This window comes from Rhinoderma darwinii, chromosome 7 (genome assembly GCF_050947455.1).
Source record: "Rhinoderma darwinii isolate aRhiDar2 chromosome 7, aRhiDar2.hap1, whole genome shotgun sequence".
Classification (NCBI taxonomy): Eukaryota; Metazoa; Chordata; class Amphibia; order Anura; family Rhinodermatidae; genus Rhinoderma; species Rhinoderma darwinii.
This window is the reverse complement of record NC_134693.1, coordinates 55,808,169-55,822,534: the sequence shown is the minus strand read 5'-3', so window position 1 is coordinate 55,822,534 and position 14,366 is coordinate 55,808,169. Positions and strand designations below refer to the sequence as shown.

Sequence of the window (14,366 nt, the reverse complement as noted above, 5' to 3'; positions counted from 1 at the left end):
TCCCTATGTGCGCACACACCAGAAGAGGACATCAATGCTTAAAGAGGCTCTGTCACCAGATTTTGCAACCCCTATCTGCTATTGCAGCAGATAGGCGCTGCAATGTAGATTACAGTAACGTTTTTATTTTAAAAAAACGAGCATTTTTGGCCAAGTTATGACCATTTTTGTAGTTATGCAAATGAGGCTTGCAAAAGTCCAAGTGGGTGTGTTTAAAAGTAAAAGTCCAAGTGGGCGTGTATTAGGTGCGTACATCGGGGCGTTTTTAATACTTTTACTAGCTGGGCGCTCTGAAGAGAAGTAACATCCTCTTCTCTTCAGAACGCCCAGCTTCTGACAGTGCAGATCTGTGACGTCACTCACAGGTCCTGCATCGTGACGGCCACATCGGCACCAGAGGCTACAGTTGATTCTGCAGCAGCATCAGCGTTTGCAGGTAAGATCGACTTACCTGCAAACGCTGATGCTGCTGCAGAATCAACTGTAGCCTCTGGTGCCGATGTGGCCGTCACGATGCAGGACCTGTGAGTGACGTCACAGATCTGCACTGTCAGAAGCTGGGCGTTATGAAGAGAAGAGGATGTTACTTCTCTTCAAAGCGCCCAGCTAGTAAAAGTATTAAAAACGCCCCGATGTACGCACCTAATACACGCCCACTTGGACTTTTGCAAGCCTCATTTGCATAACTACAAAAATGGTCATAACTTGGCCAAAAATGCTCGTTTTTAAAAAATAAAAACGTTACTGTAATCTACATTGCAGCGCCTATCTGCTGCAATAGCAGATAGGGGTTGCAAAATCTGGTGACAGAGCCTCTTTAAGCGCGGTATTTGTGTGCTGGGGGAAGGCGACGAGCTGTCAATCAAAAGTAAGGAGGCGGGGTAAACTCAGAAAGACTTGAGGAATGGAGATTTGACTCTTTTCAAACGAAGATTTGACTCTTTTATGCTCATTAGCAAACGGTGCTGGAACACTAAAAAGCTGAACACTAAAGCTACAGAGCCGACTAAGGCCTCATTTACACGAACGTGATATACGTCCGTGCGACGCGTGTGCTTTTCACGCGGGTCGCACGGACCTATACAAGTCTATGGGGGCATGCAGACAGTCCGTGAGTTTTGCTCAGCGTGAGTGCGCTGAAAAAAACTCACGACATGTTCTAAATTTCTGCGTTTTTCGCGCATCACGCACCCATTGAAGTCAATGGGTGCGTGAAAACCACGAAGGTCGCACTTCCGGGTGATTCGCGCAAGAGCTGTCAAACTGAATGTAAACAGAAAAGCACCACGTGCTTTTCTGTTTACAAACATCCAAACGGAGTGTCTTAGAGATGAGCGAACCGAACTTCACCGGGTTCGGCTGAACTCGTTTTGACCGAACCCGGCAAAAAAATTTCCGGTACGCGACGTCAGGAGACAGTCACTGTCCAGGGTGCTGAAAATTAAACTGGTTCAGCACCCTGGACAGTGACTTCCGATCACAATATACATGTGTAAAAAAAAAAGAAGTTCTGACTTACCGATAACTCCCGGCTTCTTCCTCCAGTCTGACCTCCCGGGATGACAATTCAGTCCAATGACAGCTGCAGCCAATCACAGGCCAAGCACAGGCTGCAGCGGTCACATGGACTGCCGCGTCATCCAGGGAGGTGGGGCCGGATGTCAAGAGAGGGACGCGTCACTAAGGCAACGGCCGGGAGACCGGACTGGAGGAAGCAGGAAGTTCTTAGTAAGTATGAACGTCTTTTTTTTATTCACAGGTTGCTGTATATTGTGATCGGAATTCACTGTCGAGGGTGCTGAAAGAGTTACTGCTGATCAGTTAACTCTTTCAGCACCCTGGACAGTGACTGACGTCGACTAGCCTCATCTCTATGATGGCGGCTGCGCGAAAATCACGCAGCCGCGCATCATACACTGATGACACACGGAGCTGTCAAGTGCCTTTTGCGCACGCAAAACGCTGCGTTTTTTTGCGTGCGCAAAACGCCCACGCTCGTGTAAATGAGGCCTAAGAAGATAATTATAGGTTATATAGAAATGATTTTTCACCCACCTCCTGGTATTGCTGGTTTAATAGGTGAAATGCCGGTGACAGGTTCCCTTTAAATTCATGCCGTTCACTGTGTGGTGTAAATAACACCTTGCCTTTATTCTATGGGTCGGTACAAATGCGGTGATAACACGTATATAACACTTTTGAACTAAAATTATTTGTTTTTGCATGGCCGCATTCCAAGAGCTGTAATTTTTTTATTTTTCCGTCAACGTAGTGATATGAGTGCTTGTATTTTTTGGGACAAGACTTAGTTTTGATTGGTACTGTTTTGGGGTACATGGGACTTATTGATTAACTTTTATTATGACGTTTTTGGGGGGCAATGGAAAAAAATAGCAAGTTCGATATTGGTTTTTCCCAGTGTTCACCTTGTGGTTTAAATCACATATGAACTTTATTGTTTGGGTCATTACGGTCACAGCGATACCATATATGTGTACTTTTATTTATTTTTTACACTTTTACTAAATAAAACCACTTTTTATGTGAAAAAATGGTTATATTCATTTTTCCTACTGCAATTTTTATTAATTGTTATTTCACATTACTTATTTTTTTAAATGCACAAGAACGCGCCACTCAAGTTTGCAGTGAAATAATAAGAATATATTTTTATTTATTATATTTTTAGTCCCTTGAGGGGACTTTACTATGCGATCTTGAGATCAATGCTATGATGCTTTGGTATACCAAAGCATTATTGCCTGTCCATGTAAAACTGACAGGCAATCTATTAGGATGTGCCTCTAGTACGTCCTAATAGGTATATGCCCAGGGCAGACCTGGGGGCTTTTATAAGGCCCCTGGCTGCCATGACACCCCACCGGAGGCCCGCGATTGCATTTGTGGGCCACTGATGGGTTAGAGAGGGAGCTCCCTCCCTCTGTAAACAAGTTAAATGCCACGGACGCTATTGACCGTGGCATTTAACAGTTTAAATGGCTGCGATTGACGTAAACTTCAATTGTGGCCATTAGAGCAGGAGCCCGGTTGTCATCAGAAAGCCGAGTCCTGGCTCCTGCCTGCACGGGACACCCATGCAGGACTTAGACTGGGCCACCGTGAAAAGGCGACGGCCTAGCCTAAGGCCCCTTAGTGACCGCCGTGAAAAGGCATATTAATGGTCACTAAGGGGATAAAGGGTTTGGCCACTTTGTAGACATACTTGGCATATGTTATAGTCAAAGTTTAACAAAACGTTTAACAAAAAACGGCTGAAAATACGGAGCTGGTTCCAGGGGAAAACGGCCTCTGATTTTCAGCCGTTTTTTAAGCAACTTGTGGTTTTTACGGTCGTTTTTGGAGCTGTATTTCTATTGAGTCAATGAAAAACTGCTCCAAAAACGGCTCAAGAAGTGACATGCACTTCTTTTTACGAGGCTTTTTTTTACGCGGCCATTTTTAAAAACGCCCTCATAAGAAACGCCATGTGGGAACGGAATGCCGCTTTTCCTTTGAAACCAACGGGCAGATGTTTTGAGCCGTTCAGGCCCCGCATCTTTAACCGTTTTTTGGGGCGTTAAAAAACATCTGAAAATAGGTCGTGTAAACATCCCCTTACTCATAAGTTCTGCTTCCACTGTCTGATCTGTGGCGTACAAGTAGCAGCTTGTGTAAGTGTGCACACAGGCAGACGGGATGCCATGGATGTATTTATTACATAACATCACTGCTGCCGCTATTGTTGACATTCTCACCTGTAAATAAATTTAGATCAATTGGCCACTTACACACAACAATTTAGACTGAAATTGGTCTGATTGGACAAATTGGTCAGATATCTGTACCTGTAAGGCCACACAAAGCGGCACACACCCGACCGCGATACGGCCGACAGTCGCGCCGGCACCATGTTCGACGTGGCTGTCAAATTGCCTATTAATGGCCGCACATTGTTATGGGTAAAACGCCGCTTTACCTGCAAAATCGTATGGCCATAAAAGGTCATTAATGACGGCACGGTTTTGAAGGTAAACAGACGTTTTACCAGCAACAACGCGTGACCATTTACAGGCAATTTCACGGGTCAGTGCTGCTTCATGTGGACTTACCCTTACAGGTACAGATATCTGACCAATTTGTCCAATTTCAGTCTAAATTGCTGTAAATGGCCAATTGATCTGATTGAAATCTGTCTCATCTGCCAGAAAACTGATCTGACCGTCATGAAAATTTGTCTGACAATCACAATAATTGTAGCGAGTAATTAGCATGTGTATGAAATTGAAAGGCAACTCCATTATAGAGAATAGAAAGGTTTTATTGATCAAAAGATGAGGAAGTTGAGATCTGGTTCTAACTTAACGACAGATGTGTATGTAAACGACCAAGTCAGACCAATTTTTTCATCCGTAAAGTTCCTTTTACGCAGGCCAATGTTCGGGTGAACAAGCGTTTATACAAACGCTGGTTCCTGCTCATTGCCCTGTGTAATGAGAGGAACAATCAGCCAATGAACAGCTAAATATAATTTTTATGCGCCCATAAAAATGGTCACTAGTTGGCAGCATATCGCCCTGTGTTCACGGGATATGCTGCTGACCGAATGCAAATGTATGGGGACGAGCGATCGTAGTAACAATTGTTCATCCCCATACTCCCGATGATTGAATGGAGCAAAGGAGCATTGATCGACAAGCTGTAGTGTCGATCGGTGCTCGTTAATAGGTGGTAAACACAGGCGAATATCTGCCCATTTTAAACTACCCTAAGGCTTTATTCAGACAAACGGGAAAAACGTCCGTGCAACGCGCGTGATTTGCACGCGCGTTGCACGGACCTATATTAGTCTATGGGGCAGTGCAGACATGTTCGTGATTTTTACTCAGCGTGAGTCCGCTGAAAAAAAGTCACGACATGTCCGTTCTTTGGGCGTTTTGCGTGAATCACGCACCCATTGAAGTCAATGGGTGTGTGAAAACCACGCATGTCGCACGGAAGCACTTCCGTGCGAACAGAGTGATTCGTGCAACAGCTGTCAAAAGGATGAATGAAAACAGAAATACTTATATCGATCTCACACGGCAGAGCAGGGACGCTCCCAGCCCTCAGCTGCCTCTGGCAGCTGAGAGCAGGGAGATGTGACAGTTCCCTGCTCTGTTTACTTATTCCGATGCCGCAACGTAAAAAGTCTTTGGCATCGGAATAAGGCCCGTTAGTGACCGACGTAAAAAGACTATGGGCCGGTCACTAACGGGTTAAAGGGATTGTCCGAGTAAAATCTTTGATGTCCCTGATTATACACTCTCTTCCACAGCAAACATCTAATTTACTTACATTACCTAAAGTGGCTGAATTCATTCTGTTGCGCTTGGAAAATAGAAAATAGGGGGCATTATGGGATGCATTATGGAGTCACTGGATGGGGCAGGATGTCGGTGGGGCTGAGCGGGGAGATACAGACTCCTTAGAGCTTCGGAAAACCTCTTTAAGAACACCATCTGAATCAATATCTACATCCTTCAATATAATTCTCCACGACAACCCTTCACCTGGCACCAGACAAGAAATGTTAACATCAGATCCAGGCAGTTGGGCCGGGTTCCCACGGGTCGGATACGCTGCATATCCGACCATGAACCCACAGCACATTCCATTCTGGAAAACCGCACCACATCGCGATTCTGCTGCAAAAGTCGCAACACTTGGCTATTCGTTGCGGGTTTTGCATCCCCGTTGTATTCCATGGGAAAACCTGCAACAAAAAAGCAATGAAAACGCAGAATAAATTGACGTGTATTTAAATTTCGCACTGCAGGTCAATGTTTTTGCAGCATTTTTTTTTCCCGCAGCGTGGGTATAAGATTTTTAAAATCTCATCCACTAAATGCTGCAAAATTTCTGCGCAAAATTACGTTCTGGAAATTCCGCAGCGTTTACACTACATGGGAACCCGGCCTAATGCAGCTTCAGGCTTTGGGCCTGTAACTTCAAATGATTATATATCAAAATAGAAGATATGAAAAAATAAAGGGCTTTTTATAAGGCGAATGTTTATCTATATTTCAGTCTATATTTACTCCCATACTGCAGAGAAAAATACAGCTCAAAGAAATAAACCAATAATTATTAAAAGGCCTATTCACATTGCGTTTGCAGTGTATGCAGGACGAATACTCAGGTAAATGCTTCCGACTTATGGCAGTATGCATTGGCATACCTTTTTTTTATTTTTATTGAAAAGCATAGTCAACTACGCGACTAAATACGGAGGCTTCCCGCAAAAAAAAAAAAATGTATACTCTGCAGCATATGATTATTTTGTAGCGATATATACAATGTCTGGAGTGGTGGGAGTCCAGGATGTATATGTCCAACATACACTGCTGTGTGACTAGAATTTGCATCCCAACAGGGGCCTCCTTCGCAGATCTGGTTGTCTTTGCTGGACAAAATAGCGCAGCATTCAGCTCTATTTTGTCTGGCAAAATGGCGGAAACCCGACTGAACCTATTAAAGTCAATGGGTTCAGTCGGGCGCTGTTGGTTTCCGTCACATGTGACAGATTCGGTGCTGCTGCTATTCCCAATGTTCTACTCATGATCGAACCTGGACCGCAGATGTGAACACAGCCTAATGCCAGTTGCACATGACCGATGTGCCACTCGGGCGGTTTTTAACACTTTAGCGGGTGAATAGGGTAGGTGAAAACTGAACCGATTCTTCGCTTCGTGGAAAGATAGGACATGTCCTATCTTTTTACAGATCACTTACGGGACTCGACCCGGCGCACACTATAGTGTGCATGAGGAGGATTCAATGGTTTCCGTTCAACGGTTCCTCCGATTGAAAGGTTGAACGGAAGCCCGACGCTGATGTGAATAGGCCGTTCACATCAGCGTCAGGCTTCCGTTCATCGGTTCCGTTCGATCTTTTCCATGAACTGAAAGCCAAACGGAAACCATTGAAGACCATTAGCAGTTCCGTCATGTTTGACAGGGAGAAACAACAGACACCACGACGGACCATGCAATAGTAGATTCGTCAGGTATTAGGGCCTGTTCACATCAGCGTTGGCTTTCCGTTCCGGGGTTCCGTCTGAGGTTTCGGTCTCGTGAACCCCGCAACGGAAAGTCAAACTGAAACCACAGCTTCCGTCCCCATTGATATCAATGGTGACGGAAACATTGCTAATGGTTTCCATTCGTCACCATTCCGGAAGGTTTCCGTTTTTACGACGGAATCAATAGCGCAGTCACCTGCGTAGCCTAATCTGCCCCATCTAAACAGTGTTATTTTATTAACCCAAGTCTTACATTCCTGTAATATGTATTTTGGCTGCAGTAACATATCTCAACTTCACGTGTGGATCATTCTAAAAGCAACTTTACAAAATAACACCAAAAACACCCCCACTGTACTGTAATACTTGACAGGAAACAACGCCAGCCATAGCTGGGAGCTCGTGGACAGCAGGTCAGGGTCGTGTCTAGAATAGAGCAGCTCTCCCCAGCGGCAGCATATGAATACGTCACACAGATTCATTCTAGGTTCTGGGCGGAATGCCCTCATCAAAAATGGCCGACGTTTGCTCTACTTCCTAATACGGAACGTGTGATGTCACCAGCAAGACGTGACATATATTCCACCAATTGGGGTGAACGGAGCGGAATTCGAAATGTATCGCTAGCTGGCAAACGGAAGAAGGTAGAATGCTGCGCCTGATAAACAGAGGTAACCACTCCGGTGCTACAGTCTGTATTGTGTGGTTGTGGTTGCGGGCGGATTACGTGTTGCTGCTTCCTGATACATTGCGGTCATGAATAATTATTATTAGTATTGTGGATTGTATAATTTGTGTATGTCAAATCAGGACTGCGTTTTATATGACAGAAGTAACGTAGTAACCTTTGGGGATTTCCCACTTTCTATTAGTTTCTCTTAAAGTGGTATTACACCTTTTAAAAGGGTTGGCGCACTTGGCATGACCATATATTACATGGGCACCCATTCAATAGGTGCTGTGAGATAATACATTGCCCTTGTGTGTGCTGGTCCTTTGCCCAATGATCGCAGCTGATCACGATTGTTCCAGCAATAACTAATGAATCTGTCAAGTGGAAAGAAAACATGGAGTTTGGTCTGTGACTTGCTTCATCATTGACACTTGGAATAAAGACGTCCCATAGGTGGATTAACGCTAAACGTGCTGCTTGGACGTGTCTAATGACAAATCTCTAAAGTAACTCTGGATTTGGTAGTATTAAAAGTAGTGGCTTTTCTAAAGAAGAGCAGCATCTGATGCTTTCAGTTATGGAAACGATGAGCATAGCAAATCCAAACCAGGTGTCTGTGAGATCCTAGATCTCAGACCCCCACCAATCTAATCTGACATGTTAAAACGTCATCGCATCTTTTTGGTCACAGGACTTCTGTTTAACCCCTTCCACCTGCTTGCATTCTGGGCCCTAATAACCAAGCCATTTTTTAAGTTTTTCCATCGTCACATTCGAAGAGCTAGAACTATTTTATTGTTCAGCCGATGCAGTTGTATGAGGGCTTGTTTATTGCGGGACGACTTGTAGTTTTCATTGGTACCAGTTTGGAGTAGATGCGACTTTTTGATCACTTTTTATCAAATTTTTTTTACGCCAGGATTAACAGAAAACAACAATTTTTCCATTGTTTTTTATTTTATTTTTTACAGCGTTCACCGTGCGGGTTAAGTAATGTAATAGCTTTATAGTCGGGGTCGTTTTTGCTTTATTGTGTTTTTTTTATAATAAAGCAGTTTGTAAGGGGAAAAAGTGGGTTTTTCATTATTTTTTTCACATTTTTTTTTAATTAACTTTGTTCAACTTTTTTTTTTTTTACTTGTCCTACTAGGGGACTTTCATATGCGATCATCTGATCACATTTATAATACACTGCAATACTTTTGTATTGCAGTGTATTACTGCCTGTCTGTTTAAAACGGACAGGCATCTGCTAGGTCATGACCTAGCAGGCATTCATTACAGGCAGACCTGGGGGCCTTTATTAGGCCCCCGGCTGCCATCACCGACACTGGGCGATCGTATCGCCGGGTGTCGGTGGGAGAGAGAGGGAGCTCCCTCCCTCTCTCCAAAACCACTCAGATGCGGTGCTCGCTATTGTGCACCACATCTGAGGGGTTAAACGGGTTAGATCAATACTAATATCGATCTCACCCAGCAGAGCAGGGACGCCCCCAGCCCTCAGCTGCCTCTGGCAGCTGAGAGCAGGGAGATTTCACAGCTCCCTGCTCTGTTTACTTTATTCTAATGCAGCGCCGTGGAATGGCGGCGCTGTAGAATAAAGCCCATTAATGACCGCCGTGAAAAGGCTAATCGGCGGTCATTAAGGGGTTAAGAACTAACATATCGCGGGCGATAAACACACAATTGCGTTTGAACATAAGTTTATAAGGGCGCGTGACATTGCATGTGTGTAAAACACACGTACACGTGCAATGTCACGCGCCCCCGTAGACATACGTTAGTTCACAATTGCAAAAAAAACAAGCGGTTATCCATTTGTTTAAGATTATCGCAATATCATGCTTAATTTCCCTCATCCTGCTTAACCCCTTTAGGACTAAACCTGTTTTGGCCTCGAGGACACAGCCTTTTTTATTTTTTCAGATCTGACGTGTGTCACTTTATGTGGTAATAACTTTGGAATGCTTTTACCTATCCAAGCGATTCTGAGATTGTTTTCTTGTGACCTATTGTACTTTATGTTAGTAGAAAAATTTGGTCGATACATTCAGTATTTATTTGTAAAAAAAACAAACAAATGTAGAGAAAATTTGCAATGATTAGCATTTTTCTAAATTTATATGTAGCTCCTTGTAAGACAGATAGTAATACCCTACAAAAAAGTTACTGTATCACATATTCCATATGTCTTATGTTTGTGTTGTTGTTGAACGTCCTTTTTATTCTAGGAATTGTAAATTCCAACTTTAGCAGCAATTTCTCACATTTCAAGAAAATTCTGAAGTGGCTTTAGCGGCCTTGTATATAAGAAATTCCCAATAAATTACACCATTTTAAAATCTGCACCCCTCAAAGTATTCGACGCAGCATTCAGAAAGTTTCTTAACCCTTTAGGCGTTTCACAGGAATGAAAGCAAAGCAGAAATAAAATGTACAAATTTCAACTTTTTTTTTGCCGAAAATCATATGTAATACTTCATTTTAATACGTATTTTTTTTTTTTTTGTACCACAGAAGGTTTTATCTGAAAAACGCAACTCAATATTTATTGCCCAGTCTGCAGTTTTTAGAAATGTCCCACATGTAGCCCTAATGTGCTAATGGACTGTAACACCGGCCTCAGAAGCAAAGTAGCACCAGATTTTGGGGCCACCTTTTTGTTTTTAGAATACATTTTAGGCACCATGTTAGGTTTGAAGAGGTCTTGTAGGGCCAAAACCGTGGGAACCCCTCAAAAGTGACCCCATTTTGGAAACTACTCCCTAAAGGAATTTATCTAGGTTTATAGTTAGCATTTTGACCCCATAGGTTTTTAGCTAAATTTATGGGAATTAGTCTGAAAATGAAAATCTGGAATGGTTTTCAGTGCCATGTTGTGTTTGCAACGCCCTGGAGGGACAAAAACAGTGGAAACCCCACACAAGTGACCCCATTTTGGAAACTACAGCCCTCAAGGAATTTTTCTTGGGGTATTGTTAGCATTTTGACCCCACAATCTTTTTGCATAATTTATTGGAATTCGGCTAGATTCACAACTTGATGATTTTCACGTTCGTGTTGCCCACATGTGGGTCCTGTTTTCATGGATCCCCATAGACTTGAGCCTATGGAAGGATCTGTGAAAACGGAACAAAATAGGACAGGTTCTATATTTCAATTGACCCTTCACACGGTCTGTTGAAACAACGGCCGTGTGAATGGCCCCATTGAAAAACATGCGTCCGTGTAAAGGCTATTGTTTTAACAGCCGTCACACGGATGTATTCAACGTTCGTGTGAATAAGGCCTTAGTCTGTAAAATGTTTCGACTATCACGTTTTTTTCCACTAAAATTATATATTTTTTTTTCATTTTCACAAGGAGAAGAAATAGCACCCCAACATTTGTAAAGCAATTTCTCCCGAGTACTGCAATACCCCATATGTGGTCATAAATATTTGTTCATTAGAAATTATTTAAACCTTTCAGGACTGATCCATTGCTTTTTCGTTTTTCACTCCCCGCCTTCAAAGATCCATAAGGCCTCATTCACACGGCAGGGTTTCCCGGCCGGGTGCCGGCCGTTCATAAATCGGCCGGCACCCGGCTGCATTAGGAATAATAGACCCCTAATGGGGCTATTCACACGACCGATTTTTTGACGGCCGGAAAAACCGGCCGTCAAAAAATAGGACATGCTCTATCTTCGCCCGACCACCCGGCTCCCATAGAAGTCTATGGGGCCGGGTAATACACGGCCATCACCGGGATGTGTCCCGAGTGATGGCCGGGTTTTCCGGAGCTTGCGCTCTATCTCCTCCTCCTCCTCACAGCGCAAAGTGGATGTGAGGAGGAGGAGTTGATGCCATTCTGACGAATGGCATCGCTGTACACTGTGTGGCAGGGCCGGGGTGTACAGCAGGTGGAAGGGAGCGCTGCGCTGGCTCCCTTCCCCTGCTTGAAAAGCACCCTGGCCCGGCGACACCTTCGATGGCGCCGCTAGCAGCTGCTGCTGCGGCTGCTACTACTGTAGCGACGCCACTATAGCAGAGCAGGGAGGTATCTCCCCGCTCTGCTATGTGCTAGCCGCAATTTAGCTCCTTGAAGGAGCGGAATCCCCGTGTTTTCGGGGATTCTGCTCCTGGACAGAGCGCTTGATGTCTCTGTCCATATCTGGGCAGTGACATCAGGGGAAACTCCTGAAGCGGAATCCCCGAACACATGGGGATTCCCCTTCAGGAGTTGCCGCTGATGTCACTGTCCGGATCTGCCCGGCCGGGCACGGATGCAAAACTTAATGCAAAATGGCCGATTTTACCGGCCGGCACTCGGGCTCGGGAACGACCCGGTCGTGTGAATCCCGCCTAACTATTTTTGTGTTCTTTTAAAATGTTTCCGTCAATAGGGGTGTGAGGGCTTATTTTTTGCTGGATGAGTTGCAGTTTGTATTGACACTGTTTAAAGTAACATATAATATACTGGTAAACTGAAGAAAAATTATTTGCGGGTTGAAATTGGGAAAAACTATGATTTTGCTGTTTTTGGATTTTGTTTTTTACGGCTTTCAACGTGCGGTAAAAACAACAACTTAACTTTATTCTGCGGCTCAATACTATTACGGTGATACCAAATTTATATAGGTTTTTTTAATTTTTATGTTTTACTACTTGTTCATTTGTTAAAGAACGATTTTTATTTATTTTTTCGTTTCACCACATTCCAAGAGATGTACCCTTTATTTTTTTTATTTTTTTTTTGGTTGATTTGAGAGGTGTGAGGGCTTATTTTTTTTTGCGGGACCAGCTGTAGTTTTTATTTGTACCATTTTCGTACGTACAATTCTTTGTAAAAAAAAAAAAAACAAACTATTTTTGCCGTTTTAAATACTTTTATTTTTTACAGCATTCACCGTGCGAGTTAAAAAAATGGAATATTGCAATAGTTTGGACTTTTACGTACACAGCGATATCAATTTTGTTTGACTTGAGCAAGTGATCGTTAGCTTGCTTGTACGATACACTGCAATCATAATGTATTGCAGTGTATTGTAATTTTTACAGCCTCCTGTAACTGTTCCTGTCAGTTACGTTAGTCCCAGGTGTCAGCTGTAATACACAGCTGACACCCGCAGCTTATGGAGCGGGCATTGTCCTATTCTGAGCCAGAACTTTTTACATTTTTTCTCCACCAGAGCTGTGTGAGAGCTTATTTGTTGTGGAAAAATCTGTAGTTTTCATTGGTACCATTTTGGGGTACATTTGATTATATAGAATTTTACTTTATTTGATCACTTTTTTTAATTAAATTTATTGGCAAGCCAGGTGACCAAAAACCATAAATTCTGACCATGGTTTTTTATCATTTTTTATTTTATTTTTGGACAGTGTTTACCCTGGGCTGTAAATTACATTTTACTTCTGCGGAGCGATACGATTACGGTGATACCATATGTATATAGTTTCTTTACGTTTTGCAGTGTTTGCACAATAAAATCAGTTGTTGTTTTTTTCAGTCAAAAAAGCTGTGTAAGGTCTTGTTTTTTGCAGGACGGGTTGTAGTTTTTATTGGTACTATTTTGGGGTACATTGCGACTTTTTGATCACTTTTTATTCTACATTTTGGGAGGGGTGGTGACCAAAAAATAGCGATTCTGGCATTGTTTTTGTGCGGTGTTGACCGTGCAGGAAAAACAACATTATAGTTTTAAAGTTGGGTCGTTACGGATGCGGTAATACCAAATATGTGTACTTTTTATAACGGTTTATATTTTTTCTATAATAAAAGACTTATACTTTTTAAAAAACTGCTTTTTTTCCTATAATTTTTATTTTTACACTTCTTTTTTATAAAACAGTTTTATAAACTGTTTTTTGGTCCCACTAAGGGACTTGAAGACCTGCAGCACTGATCGCTGCTATAATACATTACACTACCTAAGCTAGTGTAATGTATTATAACTGTCATTGTGACGCTGACACATGGCAGACCCGGTCTCCATTGTCTGGTCTCTGTTTGCCATGCCAACCATCGACACCCTCCACAATTGCATTGTGCTACAAACCCTTTAATTGCGGCGGACACCATAGATTGCTGCATTTAAAGGGTTAATTGCCTAAATCCGTGGCGTTGGATCGCTGGAAGGCAACAGTGGAGTGTCTGCTTTCAGGAACAGCTGACCCTCCCAGGTTCCTGGACACTGTCTATTAGGACAGTGTGCACTGCGAACCGATCAGTATTTGAATGTCCTGGTGCTGGAAGAAACCTCTTGCCAGGCCGTGCAGTTACATCAAGGTGCGGGAACGGGTTGAACAGGGCGTTCCCATCTCAGACATTTATGGCATGTCCACAGGTCTCCGCTCTGGAATCTGCACCATTCCAGAGAATGGTGGTCCTCCGTCCCCGCCTCATGAGACGGCTGCTAACCGTGGTATCCAGACTTGGATCAGTGGAGAGATGGCCGGGTTTCCAGAAACCGCTGAACTCTGCTGTTTTGTAAGGGTGTGCACACGACCTCTTTTCAGACATAATGGAGGCGTGTTACGCCTCGAATTACGCCTGAAAAGACGGCTCCAATACGTCGGCAAACATCTGCCCGTTGCCTGCAATGGGTCTTACGATGTTCTGTGCAGACGAGCTGTCATTTTACGCGTC

General features: G+C 43.4%; 1 protein-coding gene and 1 long non-coding RNA gene across 2 annotated transcripts in view; one reads left to right on the top strand and one right to left on the bottom strand.

Annotated features, from left to right (window-relative positions):
* Positions 1–5,503: 5,503 nt before the first annotated feature.
* On the bottom strand, positions 5,504–7,493 carry LOC142657194 (uncharacterized). Its single transcript, XR_012849839.1, has 2 exons — positions 7,419–7,493; positions 5,504–5,752 (listed from the first exon to the last, which is right to left on the bottom strand). It is a non-coding gene; the product is annotated as an uncharacterized LOC142657194 (long non-coding RNA).
* Positions 7,494–7,655: 162 nt separating this feature from the next.
* Positions 7,656–14,366, top strand: part of KIF14 (kinesin family member 14) — a 64,956-nt gene continuing 58,245 nt past the window's right edge. The window contains exon 1 of the mRNA XM_075833392.1: positions 7,656–7,731. The gene's annotated coding sequence lies outside the window, so the exon portion shown is untranslated. The remainder of the gene's footprint in view (positions 7,732–14,366) is intronic.